Raw genomic sequence first — 13,182 nt, forward strand, 5'->3', positions numbered from 1 at the left:
ACACTACCTATCAAGAAGGCAAGGTGAGAGGGCTCCCAGCTGGTTTCTCTCTCCAGGGAGACCAGTCCACCCTGTGAATGATCTAAATCAATAGTTCTCAATCCCCTGGAAGGCTTGTTAAAATACAGATTGCCAGGTCTCATGAGTCTCTTATTCAGTACGTCTGAAGTAAGGCTTGAGAACTTGTATTTCAAACAAGTTCCCAGGGGATGCCTACTGGTTCAGGGACCACATATGGTGAACCACAGCCCTAGAAGGTCTTTCTAGTCTAGGCTTGCCTCTGCCTTTCTTGATGCCTCATTCTCCTAAGGATACCCATTCACCCCACTCCTTGCTTGGTTACAAGGTACTGCTCAGTGGTTGGTATGTCTGAGAATGAGTATTTTGGGTCATGTAGGGAGCATTCCCAATGCCAGGCCTTGCAAACACAGAAATAAAACCCTCACCCAGTTTTCTTGAACTGCACCTCTTGTCTTCCTCTTCACATTCTTGACCTCTAACTGAACAGTACCACCCCCAAAATAGTTATTTAATTAGCCTGGGTGGCTTCCAGAAATACTAGAGTTGTAATGGCAAGGGGCAGCAGAGGGAAGGATTAAAAAACTGGTTCAGAACAGTGTATGTCCAATTGCCATGAAAAGTAGCTGAGCCTGGCTTTCATTCTGAGAAGCTTCACAAGGGGATAAGAAGAGGCCTGAAGGATTTTGCTTTTCTTTAACGTTTTTTTCAGTTGATACTTACCCCCATTCTCTCAAAAGATCCCCTCCCTCAACAGCTAGGCATAGACAAAAGAAAATCCCTTTTTTTTGTTCCATTTGGCTGGTTGGTGTTAGTTGCTCAGTCGTGTCCAACTCTTCATGACCCTATGGGCTGTAACCCTCGGGGCTCCTCTATCCATGGGATTCTCTAGTCAAGAATACTGAAGTGTGTAGCCATTCCCTTCTCCAGGGGATCTTCCTGACCCAGGGATTGAAACTGGCTCTCCTGCATTGCTGGAAGATTCTTTATTATCTGAACCACTAGGGAAGCCCTTGTTTCCTTTACGCACATCTAAAGTAGGCTGGTATTTTATTCTCTCCTGAATAAACCAGAGATCTTTTTCATACGGCCTTGTAAACAGACTGTTATCTTGCCCAAAGTGTTCAAGGATAAGACTCTTACCCATTTCTGGGTTACAAAAGTGTAACCCAGATTGTTTCAACAATAGTGGGGAGATATCAAAAGACTGGCTATTAGAAGAAACTCTACCAGTAAGTCACTGAATCATCTTGGATGGATCCCTTTACCTGTCTCAGTTTCTTTATCTGTCATGTTACAGACTTGAATCAAATATCCCTTTCTAGTTCTGGCTTTCTACTAAGCGTAACACTTGAGCTTTGCAAAGGTCAGGAATTTCATTATTATAGATTATTTCTTCTCACTGATCTTTGCACTTGATAGTAAGTAAGTAAGCGTTAGCCACTCAGTCGTGCCAACTCTTTGCAACCCCCAAGGACTGCAGCCCACCAGGCTACTCTGTCCATGAGATTTTCTAGGCAAGGATACTGGAGTGGGTTGCCATTTCCTTCTCCAGGGGATCCTCCCAACCCAGGGATCGAACCCTGGGCTCCTGCGCTGCAGGCAGATTATTTACTGACTGAGTTACAAGGGAAGTTTTCACTTGATAGGATTCTTTTACTGCTCTCTACTCAAGAAAATGAGAACTTGGCACTGGCTAGTCCCTTCCTGAATATAACTCACTCAGGCATTGTTAGTGACACATTAAAGCACCGGCCAGTCAGATTGACTGGGAAAACTGAGGAATGGGTTTTCCACTTTAGTCCTTGACTGCTCTATTCAAAAGTCAGTGGTGGGCCGTGGGGCTATGGTGGCGGGAGGGGGGGCGGGCGAACTTTCTTGGTGGTCCAGTGGTTAAGAATCTGCCTTCCAATGCAGGGAACTTGGGTTCAATCCTTGGTGGGGGAACAAGAGAAACCCACACACCACAAATAGAGAAGCCCTTGCACCACACCTAGAGAAAGCTCACGCACTACAATGAAGACCCAGTGCAGCCAAAAATAAATGTTAAAAACTGTCCGTGTCAGGGAAAGCTTCCCTGTTGGCTCAGTGGTAAAGAATTTGCATGCCAATGCAGCAGCATGGGTTTGATCCCTGATCTGGGAAGATCCCACATGCCCTGGGACAAGGACACTAAGCCTGTGCTCCACAACACACAGTACTGAGCCTGTGCTCTAGAGCCCATGAACCACAACTATTGAGCCCACATGCCACAGCTACTGAAGCCCATGTGCCCAGAGTTCGTGCTCTGCAACAAATCCACTGCAATGAGAAGTCTGCACACTGCAACTAGAGAGTAGCCCTACTTGCCACAACTAAAGGCCCATGAGCAGCAACAAAGACTCACCAGAGCCAAAAATAAATAAAAGTCAGTAAGGACCTTTGCTCTTTGTTCTGGCCACATAGCTCCTCAGACAAACCATCTCTCATGACATCAGCTCTTACTACTTCCAGTCCCATATTTCCAACTACCTGTTTCACATTTCCCTGGGGGCCTGCTACTGCATCCAGAAAAACATATGTAAAGCTCATAACATTAAGGCCCCATTCCCCTGCATCCTTATTTTTCTCATTTCTGATAAACTTTCTGGGCCTGCTGATTTTTTTTTCTATTACATATAGATATGACCCTTTATCTTCTTTTTCAATGCCTTATCTTAGGCCTGGGCCTTATCACCTCAAGTTGCCTCCTAACTGGCTTTCCTACAACTCACAGGTCTCTCTCCTCCTTAATAATGCACTTCTTAAAACTTCTTTGTTGGTGCCACTATCCATGCTCAAGAAGCCTCAAAAACTCCCTACTGTTAATCTCTCAAAGCTCTCCTTAATCTAGCCCCATCTATGGATCCAATCCTTGTCTTGAACCAACAGGGACCTTCCACTCTGGTAACACAGAGACTCTTTCAGGCAGATGACTCCTACCTCTGTGCCTGATTCAGTCATTCCCTTGTCCATGGTTAAGTGTAGGGACATGGTATATGCTTCCTCTTCCTTGCCATATGATCTTGGCCCACCTGCTCCTTAATCTTGTCCCTGACGACTCCACCCTATATCTTCTCTCCCTTGCCTCTTTCACTATTTTCTACCTAGGATAAGAAGAAGATATTAAATAACATAGAGTTATTCAAGTTGTTAACCAGGGTGTTATTCTCCAAACAGATTGTATACTTGTGAACAGTAAATCTAAAATATCTGCTTAATCTATAATGAACAACATGTTTTTAGCCTCTAAAGTTCTGTGCCCAGAGCCCTAAAACCAGGTAAGCTCTGAGGAAGATCACAACAAAAGAGCTAGCATCTCTGTCAGGTTGCAGAATATTCTATGGGGCCAAAGAAATTATTTGCATAATATGTACCAGATGACCTATAGGCCAATCCATTGCTGATAGGATTTATGGCCAGGTGGCTTCTGAGGTGGGCTGGCTTTTGCTGAAGATCTTTGCAGATGCTCAATGGTCATCAGGGGAAGAAGAAATGTCAAGTAAGAAAAAAACCTGATTTTTTTAAAACATAAGGATTGCTATTTGTTTTCTATATGATTTAATACTTCACACCTATCTAGTTTCAGCTTTAATCTGGATGCTGCAATCACCCATAACCAGATAATTTCATTTCTGAGCAGAATAATTAATGCATTCAAGTGATGGTGGCTCTAAATGTATTGAAAGGATGTATACAAATATTGCCACTTTTCATGATATGATTATATTTTTCCTAGTTTGGGCATGTGATTTGTGAGTCATTAGGCATTGGCTTCCTTCAATATCCCACTGTTAACATAATTTTTCACTTTAACAAAATGAAGGTTGGCTTTAGCCACACCTGGCAGACACGAACCCCAGCCCAGCTGGCTTGATTTGAAAGGAGAGGCTAGATGCAGGTCAGCTCAGCAAGAACAAGACAGACCACCTGATCCAGAGGCCAATATGTCAAAAGCCAATTCACACCTGTAAGCTCCTAAAAGCTTGGTAAATCCAGATAAGCATCTTAAGATATGAAGCCATCCAGGACATTTTCTCAATTATTACAGACTAATAACAAAGGATAACACCTCTTTCTAGACCTCTTCTAAAAGAAGCTATGAAGTGATCTCAACTATAACAGTGATCAAATATATGAGGTAAGGAAAGTTCCTTGTTTGGTTTACACCTTAGCAATGGACTCTTCTAGTATGACACTTCAGCCATTAGCTCAACCTAATGGGCCCAAGAGTTTCTGAAGCGAGACCCAGCTGCTTCCCCAAAGCTTATGATGTCAAGAGTTTGGTCTTGTTGAAGGAATAGGTCCTTTAGAGAAAATGCAGCCAGCAGGGCCAAGGATTGCAAAGATCAGAGAGAAGACCACCAATCATGATACCATTGGCTGCAGAGGTCTCCCTCACCAGAGTAGCTCCCAACCTGATAAGCATCAGTTTGCACCTTTAAAGCATCTCGGAAATAAAAGTTACTGTCAAGTTGTTTGGGAATTTTTTTTTTGCATCATCCAAGTGCCTCTGATTCTTTATACCAGTTTCTCAATTGTCATTCCCAGACTCTTTGCTCAGAATCACCCCAGCATTTTTAACAAGCGGCCCGAGCAATTCTAAATCATATATCACACTGAGACCAAGTGTCTTTTAAACTTTCTAGAGCCTGAGTTTGAAGTACAAGAATTTCTTCTAACTGCAATGGTTTCTGAAGAAACCAGAATCTCTGAAATTATGGCTCTTAGCTTCTCCTTCTTGTGTCAGTTTTCAGGCAGGCTAAGGAATTATAGTAGTTTGTCTAGGTGGATTTTCCCAGACTGCCTCAGAGACTATCTGCACCTGCACCCCTACTCCCACTCCCTCCTAGACCTTCAACATTGAAGCTCCTAATGGAAAATTTTTGCAGCATCTCTCTACACTACAATCTAGAAGTAATTTCCTAGAGCTATGTTCAATCTACCCAAGTCAGCTCCCAATACTCTAAGAGAAAAATTATCAGTAAAAAAAAAAAAAAAAATGACTCAGCAATGCTCTTTCCACGAGTTGAGTCAGAAGCATGTCATCCCAAGCTGGAGGTCACTCTGACCCCTACCTATCTCTTGAGTCAGACTGGGATCTATCTCCAAAATATTCCTGCACTGATTATCTCGTCCTTCTTGGACTTGCTGTGGTTACTAAGTTCCAGCTACCTATGTGGGTTGCTTGTTTCCTACATACCTTGAAAGATGGCCAGGGCAAGCCTAGGGGATAGGCAGGAGATTCAAAAAGCACCAAATGCTTGAAGTAACCTAGACCCATCACCCTACACCTGGGTTCTTGAATTCCTTTACATAGTTCCACTGAGACAAGACTTGGGAGCTTTAACTTTTTCTGGACTGTGACTTGAAGGCCAGCCTTGGAATTCCTCCAAGGGATGGGGGTGGGGCTCCTCTAGGTTTACAGAAGGGTTAGGAGGAGGGGGCTAGAACTACATGAAGAATTTGTCCTCCGTGTCTCCCACATGTATAATTCTATACTCATCAACACCACAGCCAGAGGGTGGGTGGGCAAGGCAGCGAGAAGAAGGGAAAGTCATTTTTTATCCATTTGACAGATGTCGTGTTAAAATCTTGTAGGGGAAGGAGGACTGTAGGTGGGGGGGAGGAGCAGAGGAGGAGATAGGTTGGAACTAATAGTTCTAATGTATTCTTAAATGTGGCCATCTGGTCTAAGGTAGTGATAACAGGAACAGCATTTAGTAAGGTATACTGTGACCTGCTTCTATACCTGGAGAAGAGACAGAAAAAATAAATATATTTCAACCAACTTAAACCACCTTGAAGTCTACTGAGCATGCCCACCCAGGACACCGGCTTGCAAAGTCTCTAGCCTTGGCAGGCATTTACAAAGAGAATGTAACTGTCTCCTGGGGAGTACTTATAGCCCAAAAGGGAAATCTGCATTTAAACAGCCCATCAGAAAGTGAAAGATGGTTTCCAGTGGCTTATTGATTTCCCTCTTCTCTTTTACTCCCTGCAAGAAAAAAGACATTGGCCAAGGCATTTAGCAGTGTTTCTGGCCCTTGTCAGTAGTTTCCCATTCAGGGATGGGTCATTTTTCTCCTGACAAAGTCTAGCACTGTCCTGGGTTCCCAGCAGACATGATAAATGATTGATGAGCAGGAATGGTCAGTGAACATTCACTAGATCAGGCTCCCAGGGACTCAAACTGGCTGAGCTGTCTCCCCTTCAGACTGTGTCTTTTAAGACTACAGACAGAGGGATGTAACATCTAAACCTAGGCTAACAATGAAGACACAAGAGAATCACAATCAGACCCACCCTCAGGGCCCAGGAAGGATAGATTGCAGAATGGATGCAAACATCCCATCTGTGTTTACAGGAAAAGTGATTGTGCTTGTAACAAAAGATCTTCAAGTAGGTCAGTTAGGCTTATGTAAGAGATCCTCTGCCTGTCTGGGCTAGGTAGAGGAGGTAGGAGTGGAGAAGGGAAGGGACCCAGGAAAGCTGACTGAGGGACAAAACATCCAGCAAGATGCTAGGGCTTGAAACTAGTCTTCTTGACTCTGTCTCAGGCTCAAAAGCCTGAAAGGGTGACTTATTATACTCAGAGAAGGCCAGGATTGGAGACTCCCAAGAGCTAGCACATCTAGTTCAGTCTAACATTTTACAGATAAGAAAACTGAGGTTCTAGTAAAAAGAAGTTGGCTAACATGTCAAGTTAGTCAGCAGCAGAGCCAAGATTAGAAACCAAGCCTACAATAGTTTAAAAGGACAGTTTTCAATTGTTTTGGTTAAAAATTTCTCCCCTGAAATTATCAAAATATTGTTAATCAGCTACACCCCAATACAAAATAAAAAGTTCAAGATTTTGTTTAAAAAATAATCAATTGGTTAAAAAAAATCCATCCCAGTATCTACCTACTATTAATGTAGTATGTGTTTTATAAAAAATCCACACAAAAAAAGTAGAAATGAAATGATGAGATTAACAATTTAATATATAAAGAACTTGCAACATTTTCTTCCTAAGTTTTATTTTCGAGATCAGTTTTAGACATTTTCTGATGCTCCTTCCTCCCTCTGCCCTACAGATGTCACCCCTTGAATACTACAACCATCACCTGCTTCACCCTCCTCTCTGGGCCCCAAACAAATCTGACCCTCCCTGGAAATGAAGGCTAAGTAGAATTACTTCCGGTATCTCATTCACCATGAAATGTTTTTGCTAAGGGATGTGAAATTCAAATTTATACTAAAATGAAAATGCTAGTGAAAAAACAGTGGGAAGGGAAGAATGGGCTCCAGGCTTGTCTTGGTTACTGAGTATTGAACTTAAGCAAATTGAACTTAAGCAAATATAACTCCCTGAGCCAGCTGGACCAGTTTATCTCAAATGGAAAGTTAGGTTGTCTTTGACAGTTGCTGCTGTCAAGAGACAGAGGGGAGTTGAAGAAGACATGGAAACAAGGAAGTCAGAAGTGAGATGGAGTGGGATAAGAAAGGTCAGAAGACAAAACTTGACTATTTCAGATTTTTGCCATGGGCTACCTTTACCCAGAATAGAACTTTAGTACAAAGATGGCCTTTAGGTTCTGCTGCCAGAAGAATGAGTACTGCTTTTTCCACCCAGTTTAAGCCCTTGGGTTCAAGCCACCTAAAGTAGTTTCAAGAAAAGAGAAAGCGGCTCACCTACTATGAGCTTAACACATTATAGTTTCTAAATTCTTTTCATATTCATTACACATTCATGAGCTCACTAGATCCTGCCAGCAATTCTGGGGAGTAAGAAGAGCAGGGATGAGACTTCATTTTTAAAACGAAGAAGCAGGCTTGGAGAAAGGAAGTCCCTCAGGTATCCCAGAAGCATGAGCAAAAAGAGTGACTCACAGTCCAGAATTTTTCTAATCATAAAAAAAATGGTTAACATTTACTGAGTACTTAGTATGTGTCAGGGCTTCCCTGGTAGCTCAGACAGTAAAGCATCTGCCTACAATGCGAGAGACCCGGGTTCGATCCCTGGGTTGGAAAGATCCCCTGGAGAAGGAAATAGCAACCCAATCCAGAATTCATGCCTGGAAAATCCCATGAACCGAGGAGCCGGGGGGAGGACGGGGGTGGCTACAAGTCCATGGGGTCACAAAGAGTCGGCAACAACTGAGTGACTTCACTTTCACTTTAGTATGTGTCAGAGACAAATCCAAGTTTTTACATATACTAACTTACTTGATCCCCATTTTAAAAATGAGAAAAACATGGCTCAGAAAGATGAAGTGATTGCTGAAGGTCACACAGGGTCAGAACCAAAACCCAGGTAGTCTTACTCTAGAACCAGTGCTCTTAACCTCTGCTCTCCACAGCATATCCTCATGCTCCTACAGGAACACAGAACCCCCAAAGCATAGCAAGATATAGAACAGGGTGTATGTTACCATAAACAGAGAAAAATATATTCATGTTCATTTTATATATCCATATAACATTTCTCTGGAAGGATTCACTGATGGCCTCTGCAGAGGAAGCCAAGTGGCTGGAGGGCAGGGCTAGAGTGAGACTTTTCACTGTGTACCTTTTGGACCATGTGACTGTATTTCCTTTTCAAAAATAAAGTAATTTTTCAATGAGTCTTCTATAGTCAAGAGAGCTGAAGAAACTATGTGGCTGCTTCTTGGCAGAGCTCTGGCAACTGACCCTTCCCTATCCACCTCTCTGGGTGCTCAAACTTTAAGAACAGAAGGTGTCTCTCTCCTTTTTTATTCCAGTTTCCTAACCCCTGATATTGCTTGTCCAATCCCCTGGAAAGGTCAGCATTATAGTCATTCCATAGGTTTCAGTGGCACAAGTGAAAACAGCAACAGTTTGAGTTAGGCTCTTATGAGAGCCAATCTGAGTTATAGGAAAACAACGTATTAGTGGCAGGACAGATGGCAAAAGACACAAAAGGCCTTCTTCCCCAGAGCCTAGCACCTAAGGCCTGAGCTCCACAGATTCTTCCATTTCCTTCCTCTCACCACTCTTGTCTCAGTGTGCCCACCCACCCTTCTCCTGGGCTGAGAAAGGAAAAATACACAAGCTAGAAAGGCTCTAGGAAATTTGGCCTAGCTTGTGAGTCTGTGGTGTACAAAGAAAACTACACAAAGGGAGAAAAAGTCAGCCTAGCTATATTTTAATGTTCACATCAAGGCTGGTATGAGTCAGCCCAAATGGTCTCAGGGAACTCTCTCAGCTATGGTTTCTGGATCTCCACTATCTTAACTCTCAAGAGTTGGCAAAATACCCCACAGAATAAGGCCCTTAAATATTATTTCTTCAGATACCTTTATCCAACTCCTTAGGCAGGTCAGTCACACAGGGCTTCTGTACTCAGGAAGCTGTGAGGAGGTGGGAGTAGCTAAGGTAGACCGAGTGCCTTCAGGGATCCTCCTGAAGTGAATTAAATGGGCAGCACAATTCCCTCTTAGCACAACAGCTTAGCATCTTCTACAACGCTTCACTGCTTCTAATATGCAGGAGACGAGTAGGACGTGAGCTGCTGTGCAAGGGATGACAGGTCAGTGCCTCTCATGGGCAAGCAGGGCTCTTCTGGATTAGGCTATGCCCCAGAGAGCCCCTGTCCCTTGCTGTGTGTCAGAGACAAACCTAAATTTTTAACATTAAGTTGCCACCAGCAGCTTCCTTTTAGTACTGGACTTCAAGGGGTGATAGCTTGGGGCCATAGAAAGAACATTGAATAGAGTCTGAAGGCATGGCTTCTGGACCAGAATCCACCATTACCTAATCCTGTACCCTCAGACTCAGTATTCTCATCTGCAAAATGGAGACAATACTATTTTATAACAGGGTAGGGGGAAGAAATTGAGAAATAAAGTGAAGACAAACTCTTAGGTTACCTCCAAAGTACCTGTAATCACAACTTGGATAGATTCATAACAATTAACAATAGTAAAACATGGTCAACATTTTAAAAGGCACTTTCACATATTTTGTCACCATGAATTCTTGCACCCCACAATCCTGAAACTTAACAGAAAAGCCCATTTTACAGACCAGAAAAGAGACTCAAAAGGAATTTGCCCATAATTTATGGGATGAGGAGAAATCTAAACTTGTGCTAATAGTCTAGTTCCTGACTCACCCCCTTCAAAAAGGCAGGTGGAAATGGCCCTGAGTACAAAACTCAGAGTAAGGCACATTCTCAGGGTCAAAACTGGAAATAAAGGCTACATCCTCTGGCACGTGGCAGGTACAGGCTATCTGAGCTTGCTTTTTCTAGTTTAGGAAGAAAACTGTTTCTGATGCTCCCCACTTTCCCTACCTAGAGTTCCTAAGAAGCCAAAGCTATAAGACCACATAAATGTTGCAAACCTGTATTCTGGGAAAGGACTGACCTGGTACTGAAAAGCATCTGTATGAGTGAGGGTGATCCCAGCATGACTGCCCAACCTGACCCCATGAGGTTGCCTCTCTTTGGTCTTTCCTTCTACTGCTACTCTGTAAGTTAGACTCAGTAGTTGGCAGGTATTGAGATCAACTTAGGAATAGGGGAGATACAGCTTTATGGGTGAAGAACAAGTACATCTGCAAAGCATTTTCTCAACTGAGTCTATCTGAGCTTTGCCAGAGTATGAGGGGCAATATTGGTGATTTTACATATAGACCAAATAAGACTCAGAGAGAGGAAGGGAACCTGAATGAGACACACCCCAAGTGGCAGAATAGCAACTGAAATGTGTGCGTGTGTTTGAAATTTTACTGTATTCTTTCTTTAGGTAAGGAACAATATAAAAGAATATTAGAATTTTTTTTATCTTCAAAATCTTCTACCCTAAATGTAAAATCATAGTAAGAAATTTGTGTTTTTTGATTTCAAGTCCAAAGCTCAAAAACAGACATGAGGCTGTCACATTCAACAGTAATCCCCTGGGGCTCTGAGGCTGCTGCTAAAGGGCAGACCTGGCACACTGGCCACCTGTCTCATTGCTCCCCACCCTTTACCCAGACACAGTTTAGGGCCCCTCCTTCTAGCTCCAGCCTTTGGTACTAAGGGCCAGAAAGGCCTCTCCAGGACACCCCGACCTGGTTTCCAGCTTGAGAAACTCTAAAAATAGCAGGTCCTCATTAGTGGGGCCAGATGGTCCAAGCTGCTGTGCCTAGGGGCAGGGCTGTGGTCATTAAGGATGTGACTGTTCTCTCCATCCACCACTGACCCAGGAGAGGCTGAAACTCTGCCCCCATTTATGCAGCCTGTGTACTTCCTCTCACAATCTCCCACTCACACTTTAGATAAACTTACTCTGGTCCAAGTTGTTACTTCATTCCCAAGAAAAATAAACTTTAATATCAGTTACTTTAGGTTTTCTAGGATATTACTTCACAATTATACCATTCCCTAATGGTCTGTAAGTAGATTAGGAAATAGAGGAGCAGGCTCAAACTTTCTGCATTGGTAAATGTCAATTTATCTTCTCCATCTGCCTGTTAACATCTCAGGGCTCAGTTTAAAGTTTTGTTTGAATGATGGAGCCTGCTATAACACATGCCACCTTGAGTATCCATGGTATTCCTGAGCTTACTGCTCCTTGAAGTCTGATTTCAAGGATAAAGGGGCAGAGCAAACTGATAGAGGCCCCACCAGATGGGGCCAGTGCCCCCTTGTGTCTCCTTGAAAGACTGGGACAGCTGACTAGTCTTATGGATACAATGTGTTCATCAGAATGTGTCCCATAAGGATGTGTGGGGCCTGTGTGTGTGTCCCATAGATGGGTTCAAATGTATCTCAAGGTGGAGGGGTTGTTTGTTCAAGTTCTTAGGAGTGTGTGCCCAGGGATAGGAGTATATCTGAGTATGCATCTCAGTATACTCTACACATATGTGAATGTGCAGTTATGTTTTATATGCATCCATGTATGCCCAAATTTGCATAAGCATGCCTCAAGTGTGTATGTGTGTACTCTGCCTGTGCCAAGCATGTGCAAGTGTGAGTGTGCCCCATGGCAAACTGAATGTGTGTGTGCTCCAAGTGTGTCAATGAGAAAGTATATCCCACATGTGTGTCCCATGTGTATCCTAAATATACTCCACATACGTCTGAGTGTGTGCATCGCATGTGACCTATAATGTGTGAATATGGGCAGAAGCCATTGATAGACAGCAAGACTGAACTAATTTTCCTCCTGTTAAATTTGTTTCTATCAGCTTTCCCCTAAGACACCTGGGTTAATCTGCTCCCAAGAAGGTCGGAGGACATTGACTCGAATTTCATCTGTCATTTTCTGAATATGTTGTTCATAGGCGCTTTTTGCAAGAGGCTTAGCCACCACTCCATTTATCCAAGAGGCCTCAAATAGAAAGACAAGGATCAAGGACCAACTCTAAGACTTTGGGCGAGTCCTTACCTCTCCCTAGACAGCAGTTTCCTTAGCAGTACCGTGAGGGAGTGGACTTATGGATTGTTCCTCATTCTTATCCAGTGACTTTCTCAGTTTAAGCATTATGGACTAACTGATCTCTCCTACCACCACTACCACAACAAAAATAAAGTGCACATATATGTGCATATGGATTAGCACCTACAGATGACTCATTCTAGCTAGGCTCCCTTTAGCCCTGGACAGGCTATTGGTCGCTTCCCTACATTTGTCATTCCACACTCATTTTTCCAGTGTCTTGAGTCACTTGGAGTAAAAAGGATAAAGTCCTAAATGCATACAATGTTCACTAAAGCTCAGGCAAAATGAGATGGGGTTTATCCAAAGCATTCCTTCCCCATCTTTTGGGATGATTGTGGGAACTAGTGATGGTACGAAGCCATCTTTTAGGCTCAAGGTACAACCAGATAAATCTACAAAGAGAAAACCTCCAAACAGGGCATGAAGGGTCACAGGATGTAGGGCCACCCTTCTGAATTTGGCAAGGCCTCTCATGCATCCATGGATGATACATGGGTGGACTTATAGGTCAGATAACTGTACCTGAGCTATCAATTAGTAGTCCAATGCCAACCTAGTCAGAGTTACATGGTGACATCTGTCTAGTTTTTTCTGCTATCTGGACTAACTTTTATAACAAGACAAGGATAAAAGCAAAGGGCAGAAGGCATCTTTACAATGAACTCCTTGCTTAAGGCCATTTGGCATGGGTGGGTTGATAACATCTAACTAT

At 43.1% G+C, this 13,182-nt stretch overlaps 1 protein-coding gene across 11 annotated transcripts in view; it reads right to left on the reverse strand.

Annotated features, from left to right (window-relative positions):
• Window positions 1-13,182, reverse strand: part of ARHGEF9 (Cdc42 guanine nucleotide exchange factor 9) — a 450,802-nt gene that overhangs the window by 213,246 nt on the left and 224,374 nt on the right. Inside the window, exon 1 of one of the 11 annotated variants that reach the window (XM_065915661.1) lies at window positions 742-994. The exons of 9 other annotated variants lie outside the window; for them this stretch is intronic. The gene's annotated coding sequence lies outside the window, so the exon portion shown is untranslated. Of the gene's footprint in view, window positions 1-446; window positions 552-741; window positions 995-13,182 lie in introns of those variants that run through there. One more of the 11 variants, XM_065915662.1, reaches the window with a different exon arrangement.

Source organism: Muntiacus reevesi, chromosome X (assembly GCF_963930625.1).
Source record: "Muntiacus reevesi chromosome X, mMunRee1.1, whole genome shotgun sequence".
NCBI classification, from domain to species: Eukaryota; Metazoa; Chordata; class Mammalia; order Artiodactyla; family Cervidae; genus Muntiacus; species Muntiacus reevesi.